Here is a 19,258-nt window from a genome sequence, read left to right as displayed (position 1 = left end):
AATGGGAGAAGAGGTCTTTGATCTAGTGAAGGCATGTTTTCCCAGAATAGGAGAATGCCAAGGCACTGAGGTGAACTGGGTGGTTGGGAGAGGGATCACCTTCATGGAAGCAACTGGAGGGGAAGGGGGATGGGATTGGGAGAAAGGAGATAACATTTGAAATGTAAATACAGAGAATATTAATAAAAAGAAAATGATTTATGACTAGTTATTCTACCTTATTGGTATGTCTTGTCCTGCATTACAATAAATTAAGTATAGTTCTTTTTTTTTCTAGAATGATATATTTATTCAGACTTAAAAATTATTTAAAATGTAAGATTGATTGATCATATTAAATATTTGAAATCTGTAATTCAAAGAGATTAATTTGTTCTCTGTAGTATATTAAACATCCTCCAGAGAAATGAATATCTCTCCAATGCTAGGTATTACACAAAATTCTCAGAATCAAGATAACTTATATATAGTTATAGTACTTGGTGTTGATTTTCAGAAAATTCTTTAGTATCAATGATAGTCATATCATGTAATCATGAATTATAATATCAAATCAGAATTTACACCAACATCCATTGGTCCAACAAGGAAAGATAAAGAAATGTACAACTAATTCTCACAATTCTAACAAAAATTCAAAATGACTTGGTATTTGATGGAGAGGGGAGAGAATAAGGCATTAACTATCAAAGAAATATATCTTTATTGAGCTTCCCTAGAACAAAATAGAAAAATTAAAGAGGAAGAAAATGGAAAAAAAACAATGAGAAATAGATAAATCTACGTTGAATGATGTAAGTATAGGGAAATAACAAAATACACTCAAGGAAGAGATAATTTGGGAGATAGGTTACTGGAGTCTCTTATGTAAATATAGACAGGATTTGGATGCCTGCAAAACAAGAAAACCTTTTGTGACTGGATTACCTCAATCAGGATAACAGTGTCTAGTTCTATCCATTTGTTAAAGAATTTCATGAAGTCATTGTTTCTAATAGCTGGGTAGTACTCCATTGTGTAAATATAGCACAATTTCTGTATCCATTCCTCTGCTGAAGGACATCTGGGTTTTTCTAGCTTCTGGCTATTATAAATAAGGCTGCTATAATCAAGGTAAAGCATGTGTCCTTGTTATTTGTAGGAGCATCTTTAGGGTATGTGTGTAGGAGTGGACTAACCATATTTTCAGGTAATACTATGTGCAGTTTTCTGAGAAACTGCCAGACTGATTTCCAGAGTGGTTGTACGAGGTTACAACCCTGCCAACAGTGTAGGAGTGTTCCTCTTTCTCCACATCCTTGCCAGCATCTGCTGTCACCTCGGTTTTTGATATTAGTGATTCTAACTGGTATGAAGTAAATCTCAGGGTTGTTTCAATTTAGATTTTACTGATGACTAGGAATGTTGGACATTTACTTAGGTGTTTCTCAGCCATTCAATGTTCTTCACTTGAGAATTCTTTGCTTAGCTCTGCACCCCATTTATAATAAAATTGTTTGGTTCTCTAGCATCTAACATCTTTTTTTTTTAGACTTTATTTTAAAAAACACAGATAAAAAATTTAAACATTTTTGCATAAATGTATACAAATACAACTGTGTCAGTGCTTGGCTTTTTTTTTTTTTTTTTTTACATTGAGCAAAAAGTACATGTAATACAGGGTGTAACCCAGAATTTGTCAATGTGTTCTTGGTGTGTAAGAATTGAACATGACTTTTTTTTTGTTTCTTTTGTTTTCTTTTTTTTTTTTTTTTCTTGAACTTCACACAGTCTGTGAGTTGCTTCTGGGGCAGTCCAAGCCTCTGGAGTTAGTATCCCACTATCAGTAACTGCATATTATGTCTGTTCTTTTGGGACTGGGTTATGTCACTCAGGATGATATTCTCTAGATTCAGCCATTTTATTAAGAATTTGGTTAAGTCATTGTTTCTGGTGGCTGAGTAGTATTCCATTGTGTAAATGTACCACAATTTTCCTTTCCATTAATCTACTGAAGGACATCTGGGTTCTTTCCAGCTACTGGCTATTATAAATAGAGCTGCTACAAACATTGTGGTGCATGTCTCTTTGTTGTATATTAAACTGTCTCTGGGGTATATTCCCAGAAGTGGAATAGCTGGGTCTTGAGGTAGTACTATGTATAATTTTCTGAGGTATTGCCAGACTGATTATCAGAGTGGTTGTATCAGTTTACAACCCCACCAACAGTGGGGAAGTGTTCCTCTTTCTCTACAATCTCACCAGCATCTGCTGTCATCTGAGTTTTGGATCTTGGCCAATCTGACTGGTGTGAGGTGGAATCTCAGGATTGTTTTGATTTGCGTTTCCCTGATGACTAAGGATGTTTAGCACTTCCTCAGATGTTTCTCAGCCATTCGATATTCCTCAATTGAGAACGTTTTGTTTAGCTCTGTACCCCATTTTTAACAGGGTTGTTTGATTCTCTGGTGCCTAGCTTTTTGAGTTCTTTGTATACCTTGGATATTAGGCCTCTGTCTGATGTGGAGTAGGTAAAGATCTATTCCCATTCTGTTGACTGCCATTTTGTTTTCTTGACAATGTCCTTAGCCTTACAGAAACTTTGCAATCTCATTAAGTCCCATTTGTTAATCTTTGACCTTAGAGCTTGAGTCATTGGTGTTTTGTTCAGAAAATTTTCTTTTGTGCCTATGTGTTCTAAGGTTTTCCCTACTTTCTCATCTAATAGTTTCAGAGTATCTGCTTTAATGTGGAGATCTTTGATCCACTTACACTTGAGCTTTGTACAAGGAGATAAGAAAGGGTCTATTTTCATTCTTTTGTATGCTGAGTGCCAGTTGGACCAGCACCATTTGTTGAATAGGCTGTCCTTTTTCCATTGAATGTTTATGGCTTTTTTGTCAAAAATCAGATGACCATATACATGAGGGCTCATTTCTGGATCTTCTATTCTATTCCATTGATCCACATGCCTATTTCTGTACCAGTACCATGCAGTTTTCAGCACAATTGCTTTGTAATATAGCTTGAGGTCAGGGAGAGTGATTCCCACAGATGTTTTTTTGTTGTTGAGGATGGACTTCGCTATTCAAGGTTATTTGTTATTCCATATGAAATTGCAAATTGATCTTTCCAACTCAATGAAAAACTGGTTTGGAGTTTCGATGGGGATTGCATTGAATCTGTAGATTGCTTTTGGTAGGATGGCCATTTTTAAAATGTTGATCCTTCCAATCCATGAGCATGGGAGATCTTTCCATTTTCTGAGATCTTCCTCGATTTCCTTCTTTAGAGGTTTGAAGTTCTTGTCATACAGGTCCTTCACTTGCTTAGTTAGAGTCACAACATGGTATTTCATAGTTTTTGTGACTATTTTGAAGGGTATCTTTTCCCTAATTTCTTTCTCCACATGTTTGTCCTTTGAGTATAGGAAGGCTACTGATTTATTTGAGTTAATTTTGTATCCTGCCACTTTGCTGAACTTGTTTATCAGCTGTAGTTCTCTGGTGGAATTTTTGGGGTCACTTAAGTACACTATCATGTCATCTGCAAAGAGTGATGTTTTTACCTCTTCCTTTCTGATTTGTATCCCCTTGATCTCATTTTGCTGTCTAATTGCTCCAGCCAGGACTTCCAGTACTATGTTGAATAAGTAGGAAGAGGGTGGGCAGCCTTATCGGGTCCCTGATTTTAGTGGGATTGCTTCAGGTTTCCCACCTTTAAGTTTGATGTTGGCTGTTGGTTTCTGTATATTGCTTTTATTATGTTTAGGTATGGACTTTGGATTCCTGTTCTTTCCAGGACTTTTAACTTGAAGGGGTGTTGAATTTTGTCAAAAGCTTTCTCAGCATCTAGTGAGATGACCATGTGATTTTGTTCTTTGAGTTTGTTTATATGGTCGATTACATTGATGGATTTCCTTATATTAAACCAACCTTGCATCCCAGGGATGAAGCCCACTTGGTCATGGTTAATGATTGTTTTGATGTGTTCTTGGATTTAGTCTGCAAGAATTTTGTTGAGTATTTTTGCATAGATATTCATAAGTGAGATTGGTCTGAAGTTTTTTTTCTTTGTAGGGTCTTTGTGTGGTTTAGGAATGAGGGTTATTGTAGCCTCAAAAAATGAGTTAGGTAGTATTTCATCTGATTCCATCTTGTGGAATAGTTTGGAGAGTATTGGTGTTATGTCCACAATAAATGTCTGATAAAATTCTGCACTGAACCTGTCTGGACCTGGGCTTTTTTTGGTTGGGAGGCTTTTGATGACTTCTACTATTTCTTTGGGTGTTATGGGATTATTTAGATGGTTTACTTCGTCCTGGTTTAACTTTAGTATCTTGTATCTGTCTAGGGATTCATCCATTTCCTCCAGATTATCCAACTTTGTGGAGTATAGGTATTTGTGGTAGGATATGATGATTTCTTGAATTTCCTCAGTTTCAGTTGTTATGTCTTCCCTTTCCTTTCTGATTTTGTTAATTTGTATACTCTCTCTTTGCCTCTAGTTAGTCAACTTCTTGAGATCTTTATATACATCAAATACTAGCCTCTATCAGATTTAGGATTGGTAGCATTCCTTAACAATCCCTTGGCTGCCATTTTCTTTTCTTGACAATGTCCTTAGCCTAACAGAAACTTTGCAGTTTCATGAGTTACCATTAGCTGAACCTTGATCTTAGAGCATAAGCCATTGGTATTCTGTTCAGGAAATATTCCCCTGTGCCTATATGTTCTTAGAACTTCCTCACCTTATTTTCTAATAGTTTCAGTGTACCTGGATTTATGTGGAGGTCTTTGATCCACTTCACTAGACCTTTGTACAAGGAGATAATAAGGGATCAATTTTCATTCTTCTGCATGCTGACTTTTAGTTGAACCAACACCACTTGTTGAAGAGGCTGTCCTTTTTCCATTGAATTTTTTTAGCTCCTTTGTCAAAGATCAAGTGACTATCAGTGTTTGGGTTCATTTCTAGGCCTTCAATTTGTTTCCTTGATCTACATGCCTATCTTTGTACCAATACCATGATTTTTGTTTGTTTTTTATTTTTTTAATCACAGTTGCTTAGTAATATAGCTTGAGATCAGGGGTGGTGATTCCCCCAGATGTAATTTTATTGCTAAAAATAGATTTTGCTATTCTAGGTTTTTGTTATTCCAGCTGAATTTACAAAATGCTTTTTCCAACTCTATGAAGAACACACATGGTATGCACTCATTGATAAGTGTATGCTAACCCCAATAAGCTCTGAATACCCAAGAAACTATTCACCGACATTATAAAGCCCAAAAAGAAGGAAGTCCATTTATTTCCAAACTATATTTATTAGTCTTGGTGTGGCAGCTAAAATATTAAGGGGCACTATTATTTGAGTTTTTTTTTTTTTTTTCCCACAATGGATCAGACCAGAGTAAAATAAGACTGATAGGAAAAGCAAATATTTTTGAATCCAATAACCAAATTTCCTACTGATCATACCCAATGAATTATTAACATAGGCTTTTCACTTGGCTTTTGCTAGATAACAACTAGACAGTGATTAAGAATAAAGCGTGTTTGCTCCTTTCGGAGGTATATAGTCAATTGCCCAGTGACTTTAGTTAGCTTTCCTATTACCACAATTCAGCAATGTAACTGACTACTTTTAAACAAATTACAAACCTCCCTGCTGCTGCGTCAAAGTCCTTAAATTAGACTTTTTAGTTCCAGCTGAAGACTGAGCCAACAGTTGGGTTGCTAGAATATGCACAAACCTGACATAGTTTTTGCTCTTGTTGAACTTGACACAATATGAGTAGACATAAGCTATTTAATGCAATTGTGCTTAGTAAAAACGAGTGAATGAATGAATGAAAGCCCTAAAGGGTAGGAGAACAGTGAAGAAAATAGTGTCTGACAATGTTTGTGATTGTGTGAATAAGAATGGGACCCATAGGCTAAGATTTGAATATGTGCTCATCGGGGTCTGTCAATATTTGAACAGATTAAAAGGATATGGCCTTGAGGAGAAAATATGTCTCTAGAGGGCTTTTTGGGTTTTTAAAAGCTTATTCCAAGCCAATTGGCTCTCTCTTCTTATTACATCCAGATCCAGAACCCTCAATGTCTTCTCTAGTACCATGCCTGCCTGCATGCCGCCATGTGTCCTGCCATGATTATAATGAATTAAGCTTCTGAACCAGTATACCATGTTCAATTAAATACTATAATTAATAAGAATTGCTATTATCATTGTAGTCTCTTCTTAGAAGTAGAACATTGACTATGACAAAGGTCGTTACTTGAATAATTACTAAATACCTGTTAGAAAATCTTGCATTTGTGACCATCATTACTATTTCCAGTAGGTAATGTGAATAGGCTCAGGAATTTGTGAAGTCAATATAGGTGCAATAAGCTGGTGAGTTTACTTTAGGGGGATGGGAATCTTAGGCATATTCTTCTGCCTCACTGAAGAAAGCTTTGTTGTAGAATTTAGTTTTAAATTGATCCTTGAAGAAGGCCATCCATAAATAGCTCAGCATGTGAAGACCAGCACACCCTTTCTTTTACTTCCCCAGCCAACTCCCCTATGAAAAATATTTTTGATTTACTTGGCTCATTTCTTGTGATGGCAGCATGAATTATCACTTCATAGAGGACATCAGCAAACAGACTGGAATTTACCAGTAAAACAGAGTGAAACTGAAACAATTTTAGCCTCCCTCTGGTTTCCTTGAAAATAAATGATGATGATGTCAGTCCAATTGGAAGAATATTAAATCAGAGGCTGAAAATACCTCATAGCTCCAATTCCTTCACAGTGCAGGGCCTGTGTTCTCATGAACTCTGAGATATGGGATGGCCCTTACATTTTCAATATGAAACACCAAGCAGCTTTGCTATAACTGGCTTCATGATATAGTGAGAAGGAAATTGACCTGCTTCACACATCATGCTGTTGTACCTAGAGCTGGCTGCAACACTTAATGTTCTCCCTGATGCTTTTCCCACATAAGTCAGTAAATGCCACAAAGCAAGTTGTAAGTAGTCACCAGGGAAGGAAATGAGAATATATTTTGTGTGTGTGTGTAATTAAGGTTTCTTAAAGCTTTGAAGGCTACTCTTTGTTTACTCTTAGGAATTATCTCACACATTTTCCTTTTTTGTTATAGGTATGTATGTAAAGTGAATGTGTGTGCTAACAACTGAGTAGCACACATGTGATGTAGGAAGTTTTCCTCAATGGCTCACAACCTAATATACTGAGGTAAGTTTTCAAATTACAAACTAGTACTTGCTGATCTTGCTAGTCTTGACATCCAACTAGCTTGTGCGTTTCCCCCTCTTCTGTTCCCAGGCAAAGAATATACAAATTATCACATCTACCTGGCACTTAAAGAGGTGTTGGGGATGTATGTAAACTCCTTTAATCATGTTTACAAGACAAGTTCTCTACCCATTGAGCCAATTTCCAGCCCCATTTTTGGAATTCCTCTTCTCTCTCCCTCCCTCTCCCTCTCCCTCTCCCCCTCACCCCCCCCTTCTTTGTTTTCTTGCTTCCTTGTTTCTTTTGTTGGTTTTGTTGTCATTGTTTTGGTTTACATAATATTTTGATAATGATAATCTGATAAAAATAGCCTTGCAATATTGCCACAAGTTCCTTCAGGAGAAGTGTAGGAATATATTATGCCAATATCTTCAAACATCTATGAACCATTAAAGATTCCCTAATACTTAGACACTATACATGTGCTAGATTTTAGAATGTGTGTTGTCAATAAGACTAACAACTGTGAGTTGGAAATATTATAACAGAGGAAGGTGGGAGATGGAGAAGGAAGAAATACAAGATAATAAAAGAGACTGGAATTATACTCCAGCAATCTCCCCTCCTCCCCTCGCACCCCTACCAAAAGGCAAGCAATATCCTCTTCTATATAAAAATGACTATAATGAACTCTTTCTGTAGTCAACAGAGGGGATTATCTCCAAAAAAAAAAAACAAGCCTGATTTTTGTCTTTAACACCCTTTTAAGGACTTTTTACTTTGATACTTTAAGAAATGCTTTTTTGTTTCATTTTACAACACAGAGTTTGTGATCATTTGGTATGGCAGCAATAGGAAATAAAATAGCAGCTTCATACTCTATCATAATGTGCTCATAATAAGTTAAGGAGAGACTAACTAAAACTGACATATCAAATGAAGACTAGAATCTTATAAGAACCCACAATTTTCCCAAAGGTCTATGGAACAAATAATTTGCTTGAGATTTTCCTTCTCATGCTCTGATTAGTTCATGTATATGGGATGACTGGAGATTCTCAGAAGAAAATCCTGTTCTATAGGATATGTTGTACATGAATAGACACTACAGGGTATTTGCTGTCCAGAAACTTTATACTAATTTACAGAGTGTTTCTTCAAAAGTAGACATTTAGGGTTATCTTCTTTTCAAGGAACCAGCAAAGATAAGAAAAATTTGAATTCATGACATATTTTAATGTATAAAAGTCTGAGTCTCCAACTTATATTTGAACAGTGTTCTTTACTACTTAAGAAAGAAGTTACCACAACATTCAACCTCATTTTCCAGATAAATTGTATTAAAGGTTGCCAATGGGAATGATTGAAATCATCCCTCTCTTTCCAAGATCCTGGGGAGTTTGGGGAGGTACATGCAACTTCTTTAAAGGAAGTCTAGTCTATCCTAAAGAGATGCAATCTGATTTACTGCAGTGCCCACTGTGATGCTTGCACGCCCACTCCCCACTTCAGCAATGGAGAACAGCTGCAAGAAAATGTGCTCCACACTCATTCCATAGGTGGTGAGAAGCCAGTCAAAGATCAGCCATGGTTATCTTGGACTGAATCTGCAGAACAAACGTTTTAGCCATGGTAAGTCATTCTGCACTATAGTTTGTGGAGATGAGTCTGTAACTCATTTCAGACACTCCCTAAACAAAAGTATTCTATCATGTTCACAGAACTCAGCTTAATTATGCTGAAGCATATACACATTTTATAATAAATCCCCTCCTCCACTCTGTTTTGGGTAAAAAAATAAATAAATAAATAAATGGAGAATAGGACTCAAAAAGCTCCTGAGTATACAGTAGCACATTAGCCATCACTCCTAACTTAGCAATGATGATATCATGGATCTAAGAAAAGCAATAACAATTACATACAATAATTCATTTAGATTGTCTTCCATTGGTTTTCCTATCCACGTCACATCTGGTGTTTGTAGTGGGAGAGTAAATCATTTTAGCCACCGGTACATCTAACACTGCTCAGGTTTGATCAGTTAGAAACTGGCCTCGTGTATATGTGTTAGGTGGGAGTAGGGAAGTGGGACTGAAGGGATCTGCATTAGAACATTAGAATGGAACAATTGACAATATAACGCATGAACAGATGTCTGTAAGAACCCAGGATTTAGTGCTGAGATATGAATAGACAGTAAGGCAAAAGAAAACTATGGTCATTACCATAAGCATATCTTCATGTTCTCGTCTGAAATGATCAAGCTGGGAGCAGAGCTCATGCTAGGTACTTATGCAACATGTACACCTAGAGAGAAATTTCAAAACCAGACAGAACTGAGAAGGTTCTGCTGATAAACAGAGGGTACCTAGGTTGAAAGCATTAGCCAATTATCAAACATTAGCATGTTCTTTTAGACACCCCAAGAGTAGTTTTTGTCTACATAGAGAAGCAAATCACCAGTTTATCTTATTCTCCAGAGCAGAAGAATGCACAGAAGGAAAGTTTGTCTAAAAATGATTCTAATGATTTTTTTCTTAAAATCTGATTTCTTTGTAATAAGAATATAAGAAGTTTCCTTTGAGTAAAATGGCAGAAAACATGAGGTAAATTGATGTGTCTGTGGGAGCTGAAGCTTCCTCAGACTCTAGCAACTTTCATCTTTCTGTGTCTCTTGACCCCTTCTGCATCAATATTACTGGGATCTCAACAATTGCTCCTGTGGGCTACACAGCCCTGCCGTGGTGATCACCAAGTCCTCAAGAATCCAGACTCCCTGTGATTCCTGTCACCATTCATTTCAGACACAGTTTTGGAGAATGACCAACTTCCTGAGAAACCTCACATAAACTTGATCATTAGAGTTAAGGATGACACTTGAATTCTGTCTGCCTATATATAAATATGTATACTTTCTTTTGATTGGCAGTCTTGAGAGAATGAATTGTATCATTTCAGTTTTAATTACATCTCAATAAGTCTTATAGTACTTAAAATTGGGGCAAAAAATAAATAATTATTATAAAGTGGTAGGTTCAGTAATATAGAAATCAAAGTGATTAATGATGCTTTTTTTTACTTTATCACTTGGTTTAATTATCTTAAAGTTTTCACATTCTTCTAAATGAAGTTTAGATAACATGACCAGCTAAGCAGATATGTGCCTTTCTCACCCAGCAAACTTTATTTATAAATCTTCTTAAACTAGAATTTTTATTTCTTATTTGTTCAATACAGTGCAAAAGTATCATTATCCAATAATACCGAGATGGATATGATTAACCTCATTTTGAACTTAAAGTAAGTCTAAAAACAAACAAACAAACAAACAAACAAACAAACATCAGCACAATAGAGCTAGAGAGAAAGGAGGATTTACATCAATTCATAATCAAGACTCCTAAAAAGCAAATAAGTGTCACTACACATTACATGACTTTTCTAATGTTAATTATATAGGTTTCTTTTTGTATCCTGATATATAAACATAAGGTCACACCATTCATCTCTGTCAGAAGTTTCATTATCTTTAATAGAATACTCGAAGGTAGCACACTAGGGTCAAGGTTTTGCCTAAGATATTTTACTTTACTTTGTGGATATGGACTTTTTTCTCACATAAGGTATTCTGATTTGGGTGTTTGTGTCGCTCCGCTAGTCCTGTCCTCCCAGATCCTTCCCAACTCCTTTTCTACCCAGACCTACTTCTCTGTATTTCTTTAGAAAAAGCAAACAGGATTTTAAGGGATGATAAAAATTGAAATACAATATGAAATATATAAGATAAAGCAAAACAACAAATCCATTAGAATAGGACAAAACAGGCAAACAGATCAAACTAATCTTGATTAGTTTAATGTCAACTTTATACAAGTTGATAACAAGCTAGAGTTATCTGAAACAGGCAACCTAAATTGAAAGAATATCTCCTTAGGATCCAGATAGAGGGCATTATCATAACTCTTGATTGATGGGTAAATGTATAGCAGCCCATTGTGTATGGTGCTGTCACTGGGCTGGTGGTCCTAGGTTCAATAAGAGAGCAGGCTGACAAACCATGATCCAAAAACAAGTAAGTAGCACTCATGCATGACCTCTGCATCAGCTCTTATATCCAGGTCCTGTCCTGTTAAATTTATGCTGCTTATGAGTTGCTTTGGTCAATGTTTCATTATGCCAATTATGAGCCAAACTAGGAGAGAAGCAAAAGAGCTCAACAAGGGGCACATAAACCAGAGCAGCATTCAAAGTGCTCAGAAATACCATTTTAAAAAAAAACAGTATTGTATGCCATAATATATACACAGATGACCAGATACAGGCCCATGTGGGTGCTGTGCATGCTGTTCAGTCTCTGTAAATCCTATGAACTTTGTTCTTATTTTCTTAGTGTCCTCCATCCCATATGATTCCTATATTCTTTCTACCTCCTCTTCTCCAGTTCCCTGAGTTCTGGGATATTATGACGGAGGTATCCCATTTAGACTCAGTCATTTATGGTCTCTCTGTGTATATTGTCTGGCTGTGTGTCTCTGTATTTGTTCTGTTATGCTGTAGGAAGAAGCTTTTCTGATGATGGTTTAACAAGGCATTGATGTATCAAATTGGCACAATATTATTAGGAGTCTTTATTGCCGTTTGTTTGCTTGTTTGTATGTTTTAGAACAGTAGGATGTAGATTTATGGAGTTCTGTGAACTATCCAGTCTCAGCCCTTGGTCACACAAGCATGTTAGAAATAGGTTGCATTTTTTTTTTTTTATTGAACCTTAAGTAGAATCAGATGTTGGCCACTCCCACAAGCTTTGTGCCACCATTGCACTAACATATGTCACAGGCAGGACAGCATTGTGGACTTGAAGGATTATGGCTGGGTTTGTGTTTACATTTGTTTTGGTAATGTAAATAGGACCTTCCTGTACTAAGGTCACTCGAAATCAGGGAGAAAGAGCTACACAGGCACCAGCTTGATTTATCCATATTCAATGAGTTATGTAGGTATAATTTTCAGCAGAAGGGCCTTGAGTTCAGTTTGTAAAGCACATCCTATAATTTTTGGACAACTGCTAGGGATGTTTGGGGATTTTCATGGAACTACTTTAGCTAATAACTCATTTACAAGTAATCCAATTTTAGAACTAGAAGTGCCATTTAGTGACAACAAATGGCCAGGTTGGAGTCTATTTTCCTCCATTATTGGCAAAATCAGTTAGATTGTCTTCATAGATGACCATAATCTAGCAAGCTTCTACTGTACAATATTTTCTTACTATCTCATGCATGGCCTACATTTTAGTTACTTCTCCCCCATATTCCATCTCTTCTCACTCTCTCTTCAGTCCTCCTCACTTCACCCTCTTATTCCAGGACCATGTATTCACCCATAATTATCTCTTCTTTCCTTTTCTAAGGAGATTTACCTACATAATCTATCCCCTAGTCTGTACCTAACCGCTGTTATTCTGTGAACTTGAACTAACTGAGGCACTGTTATCATTGACCTAACAGGTAGTGTACATACATAAACAAATGTGTACCCTATCTGCTTTTCCATGTCTAAGATAACTCACTCAGGATGATTAGTTGATGTTTCTATCTTCACCCACTTACCTGAAAATATGATTTCATTTTCTTTATCCGTTCATTTGTTGAGGGACATAGAATTTTTTCCATCTTCTGGATAATATGAAGAGAAGAGCAATGAACATGGCTGAGAAAGGCTTCTGCGGCATGATGAACACTTGGAGTGTATACCCAAAAGTGGATCAACTGGGTTTTGAGGTAATTTAATTCCTATCCCCCTGAGGAAAAGGAACACTGATTTCCCTAATGGCTGTAGAAGTTTGCACTCATAGCAGCAATGCATGAGTCTCCCACTTATTCCACATCCTCATGAGTATGAGTATGTGTATAACAGATACACACACACACACACATACACACACACACACACACACACACACACACACAAACAAACACACACACACACACACACACACAAAATTCCATGTTGTTTTTATTAGTATAGTTCTGCAGTACAGTTTGAATTTGCACATTGTGAGACCTCGAACTCTCTTTTTATTTAGGAATGTCTTAGCTATTTTTATTGGTTTATTATCACAATATCTTAGTCTTTAATTACATGACTTAAATAAAATTGGACTTTCTCAATTGTAGCAAAGCAAAGATAAATATATATTCAAAGTAGATCGTTTCTACCACAGGAATATGTATTTTTAAAATATTAAAAAACCTCTAAAACATTCTTCTAACTGTTAGCATGAACTGTTTTGAGACGTTTACTTATTTGAAATAAAAGTAATCCTCTTCCTTTCCCTCCTCTCCTCATTCTTCTTTTTCTTCTTCCACTTACTCCTCCCCCTTTCTCTATTACTTCCTTATCCTTATGCTCTCTCTTTCTGTTTCTCTATCTCTCCATCTTTGTTTCTCTGTCTCTCTCTGTCTCTGTGTGTTTCTCTGTCTCTCTTTCTCCTTCTCTCTTTCTCTCTCTTCAACCCTTTCATATTGCTTTTTGTATATTTTCTCTATGCAAGATGTGTTGGTAATGGAGAGATTTTCTTTGAAATTAGCAAGAAGAACACAAATAACACTAAGTTTTTAAACAATCCTATTTTAGATATTAAAATTACCAATATATTACTGAAACAACAGCATGATGCGGTATGTTCCAGCCCCTAAACATGCAGTCAATTATGTTCACTTATGATTACTGTGTTCTAGAAAGTTATTAACACTGAGCAAGTCAGGATCGGAAGGAGAAGAAAAAGGGGAAAATAAGGTGGTCTCAGTGTGTTGACATTAAAGAGATAAAATGGGCAGTATTTTTTTTGTGCTTTATTTACATATCAAGATATCCACTAAATTAGAGAGAGTTCCTAGTACTCATGTTAATAGAATTTAAAATATATTTTATATTGGTGACTATTCCTGTGGATCTTTTTGCATTTTATCATATTAACCCAAAATTGTTCCTGTCTAAGGGAAACACAGTCACAAAAATGAAGCAGAGAGTTACATGATGGCCATCCATTTACCAGCCCAATTTGGTATTCACCCCCATAGAGGGGTACCAATCCCTGACACTAAAATTGATTTTATATTATTCCTGCATACAGGATCCTAACATAGCTGTATTCTGAGAGGCTCTACTTTGAGCTGACTGAGTGTGGTGCAGATATAGCTTAGCACTGGACTGATTTTGGGGAATTCCATGGAAGATGTAGAACAATTGAAGTTAATTAAGGGGATGGCAGCCCAGTAGGAAGACAATCGAAGTCAACTAACCTGGACTCCTGAGAGGTCCAGAGACTGAGCCACCAATCAAAGGGCATGCATGGTATTGTCCAAGGTTTCTGACTCATATGTGTGAGAAGACTGCCTTGTCTAGTCTCAGAGGGAGTGAATGAGCCTAATCCTATAGAGGCTTGATCCCACTAGAAAGGCAGTTACCAAGAAGATGGGGAGCCATGTCAGAGGTGAAGGGAAAGAGACATGGGTGCAAAGAATTCTGCTGGGAGGACCAGGAGAGGAACATCATTTGTGATGTAAGTAAGTAAATAATTAATAATAAAACAGGGGTTGAATAAAATAAGGAAAATGTCTCTCCAACAACAACATTCAAGTGACAATTTATTGGTAGCATCCTTTGTTATTTCTAAGGTAATTACTAAAATAAAACTCATCATAGTCACGTATGCTCATCATTCTATAGACATTAAGTAGCCTAATTATGTTTGAGACCAGCTTGAGAGGAAGAATCTCTGAATCAGAAAGGCTGGACGATTGACAGAGATGAAAGAAACCTAAACCTGTGTTAAGCATGGAAGGCAAAGAAAGACAATAACGAAGTTGGAGTGAGTGTGAAGACAGATGATCAAGCATTTCTGAGAAATAGGCTGTAAGAAAAAGCAGTTCTAAAAAAAATTTGAATCTACTGAGGGCTATGCAAGAAAAAAAAAAAAAAAAAAAAAAAAAACTTAAGCTCTGACAGTAACAATCTGGTCATAAAATCCTAAGTAAATGTATGGGATTCAGTTCAGTATCATATGTAATCTGGCCAAGAAAGTAAGTGAAGAAGGGATATTCACTTTTCACCATCTTGGTTGATCATTGCATCAGCATATAAGTTATTTTAAAGACATAGGGGGGGAGTTTTGCTCTCTCTCTCTCCCTCTCTCTCTCTCTCTCTCTCTCTCTCTCTCTCTCTCTCTCTCTCTCTCTCTCTCTCTCTCTCCCTCTCCCCCTCTCTCTCTCTCTCTCTCTCTCTCTCTCTCTCTCTCTCTCTCTCTCTCTCTCTCTCTCCCTCCCAGTGTGTTTGTGTGTGTGTGTGTGTGTGTGTGTGTGTGTGTGTGTGTGTGTGTGTGTACTATGTCTAGAAGACAAGACAGAGTTTATAGAGGGTTGTTCTTGACTTCTAGCTTAGTAATACAGGGCACATGTTGTTTCTTCTTTTACATTCACTAGGCTAACTGGACCATGAGCTTCCTGCAAATTTCTGTTTCTTCCTCCCACCTCTCCTTAGAAATATTGGAATTATAGATGTATTCTCTACACCCAGCTTTTCATAGGTTCTGGGGACTGAATACCTGTCATCTGGTATACACAGCAGGTACTTTTAACTGATGAGTTATCTTCCCAACCTTTATTTGATTATTTGAGTCCTGTAATGTTAAGTCTTTATGACAAGAGAAGCTGTGCTGCTGATGGGTTAGCACTGTATGACTGGACTCCAAAGGAGTTATAAATATTCAACACAAACTTCTGATAAATGAAAAAAATAAAACATAAAATATTTCTATCTTAAGTGATACTTGTCAGAATTTTTGTAAGAAACTACACACCAAATTTATGTATCTAAGCATTTTATGTTAATCACATATGGTTGTAAAATTCCCCCCATCTAACAACTCTAGGTGTTGCTAAAGATAGACTCACTTAGACTAGAGGAGAATCCTAAACATTGAATATAAACTTGGTTGGAAAGAACAGTCTGAGATCAGAATGTAACTTCTACAGCATTGAATTTGGCCTACATCACTTTATGCTCCTGGTGGGTTGCACTTACAGCCACCTACTTACCCAGGAAATCTTTGACTCTGAGAATAAAAGACATATAAACATTAGCTTATTTTTATTAATTTATGTTATAAAATATTATTAAAGCTCACAAAATTTGTTACATAATAATATATGAATACACAATTTTTTATGTTTTCCTTTTTGTTTTTCTAAGAAGGACTGAGACTTCTGAACTTCAGGATGTCTGTGAGTTGTTTCTTGGGTATTCAGAGCTTTCTGGGGTTAGTATCCAATTATCAGTGATGGCATACCAGGAGTGTTCTTTTGTGACTGGGTTATCTCCCTCAGGTTGATAGTCCCTAGTTCCATCCATTTGCCTAGGAATTGTGTAAAGTCATTGTTTCAAATAGCTGAGTGGTTCTTGATTATGTAAATGTACCACACTCTCTGTATACAGTGCCTTGTTGAAGGACATCTGAGTTCTTTCCAGCTTCTGGCTATTATAAATAAGGTTGCCTTAGTTACCTCAAAGACTGGGTACTGGCAAACCTTTTTCTGCTACTCCAGGCCCTATCCGGGAAGTGGCCATGACCATTCACTCAAATTTTCACATGGTTGGTTGGCTTTATCTCATGTATCTCCGATGTTCATTTGTCTCCCAGCACTTCATGCTAGTCCTTTCTCTTCTCCCTTGTGTCTTAGCCCACACAACTCTAAGGGTCCCGCCCCATCTCCTTATGCCCAGCCACTGGCTGCTGGCATTTTTATTGGTTGATGAAAAACCAATTGGGAGCAAAGACCTTAAGCATCTGGACAAGCAGATTTTGAATTGAATCAAAGCATTAGAACCAATCTCCAACAAACCTCTTTTCTCCATAGACTTCCTAACTGGTTTTTCATTAATTTTTTTTCTCAGATACCTTTCCTACAATCTGTGTACCTCTACATTAGAGATCTGTGTCAGTTGGTTTGTTATGTGGTGCAAGAGAAGAAGCACAAATGAGGCCACCTTGAAAGCTTAGTACACAGTCTTGGCTGTCATTCACTGCATTATGTGAAGTCCCACTTCTATGTTACTCTGAGTTAAAATCCAGATTCCTGGCCTTCTCCCCTCAGTCCCTTATGGGTCCCTGCTTACTTTGCTCATTAGCGTCACTTCTGCACAGATGGTGCTTATGGGCCTGCTGATGACTTCCATTACTATCAGCCTACTCATAGCCAGAGGGCACGGCAAAACAAATTGCCTGTGCAGGTGTAATGGGGAAGAGAGGGTTGACTCAGAAGAAAGTCTCCTTTTATACTGTCTTCTATCAAAATCATAGGCCCCATGGCTGACTTGCAGGAACTCTAGTCTGTCATGATAATATGAGAGAAGGATAATGATGCCAACATATATTTACTTCTCGATCTATTTCTTTTCCTAAAACTCTCCAGCTGTTCAGAAGCTCAGCTTTTAATATCCCACACTTGACCTTATAGAACTCTGCCATCTGCTACACAGGGTGTTTCAGCAAGCTAAAGAGGAATGCGATAACAAATTAACTGGCTGTGACATGTTTGGATAATCCCAATTCAAGGGAAAAGTTTCAGTGGCAATAATTTGTTATATGCAAGTTATTAGACAAACACTCAAAAGTTTGAGATGGCAAAAGTGTGTGGATACATGGACACTTCCCCAAAGTTTCTTTTAGATATTCTTCACACTGCATTTTTTTCTCCTCACTGAATGAAGATAAGACCTTCTCTGATTTAAAAGTGCAATCTGTATTTGCTCATTACAAAACAAGAAATTCATTCCCAGGATTTTAATAAGATTAATTAATAGTAAAATTATTAATAATATTTCACCATATAGCATCTTAATCAAAAACAGGAAATTATAAGAAATTAGATTCTAGAGATAAAGGAAACATAGCCTGGGATGATGATACCACAAAAGCCCAATTGCTTATTGAATTTTTATGCCACAAAACCTTAATGTTAATATTGTCTTGTGCTACTATGTAAAGGACAGAAAGATACATCTTTTCCCTACCAATCTCTAACTCCACAGCTGATTCTACTATTAGAAAGGGGTATGGTAAAAAGATTATATAACCTTTATGTACATGGTAAGCTTCATAAATGAAGACCTAAAGAAAAAACATCTGTGTAGTTTAGGAATAGTTATGCAGAAGTACTGTTGAGGGCCCATATTTAAAAATAACTTGCTGTGAGGACCCACCAAGATCTGTTATGGGGGATTCTTTTCCATCTCTGTAGAAGAATTATTTTCTTTTCATAAAGAAAATAGAAACTTTTTCATGAGGTACTTCTAGACCCAAATGAGAAAAGTCAGAAAGTGGCCACTCCAAGTTCTTTTATTGTTTTCACGGAGAACGGAGCAAAAGACTAATTATTCTAGTCTTTATTGGCTCTTTCAAGGGAGAACATAGTAAGAGATATTCCTAAGACACTATCCTGATTATGGAAGTTTGCTAAATTGCCTTCATTTTGAAATACTCAGTGAACCTGAGAACTATATTTAGAAGTATATTTTCTGAATGCATACACGAAAAAATAAAACTTATCCTTACAATCATGGTAGCATCTCTTAAAAAGCAACTTCTGTGAAGTGAAGAACTGTTAACAGCAACAGCATAAGAAACAGGGATGTATCACAAAGTAACAGTTCTTTCTTTCCACACATATCTCTTCACTTTATCAGCATCTCCCACTGTGGAAAAAGAAAACAGTTTTCACAATTGAATCTATATTAAAATAATTAAACATCAGGATTCACATACAATCTTTGATGTTGTAAATCACACTCAGCTTTGGAAACAGTCAAAAAGCCATGTATCTGCAAATATAGTTTTGTAGCATCATTGCCCTCAGATCATGTGGGACTCATCCCTATCCCTCATTCTTGCCATTCATAGAGGATACTGTTATATTTTAGTATCTTTATGGTTTCACATTTCCCAAAGAAACGAGTAATTAAAATC

This window comes from Micromys minutus (genome assembly GCF_963924665.1).
Source record: "Micromys minutus genome assembly, chromosome: 1".
NCBI classification, from domain to species: domain Eukaryota; kingdom Metazoa; phylum Chordata; class Mammalia; order Rodentia; family Muridae; genus Micromys; species Micromys minutus.
This window is presented reverse-complemented; position numbering follows the sequence as displayed.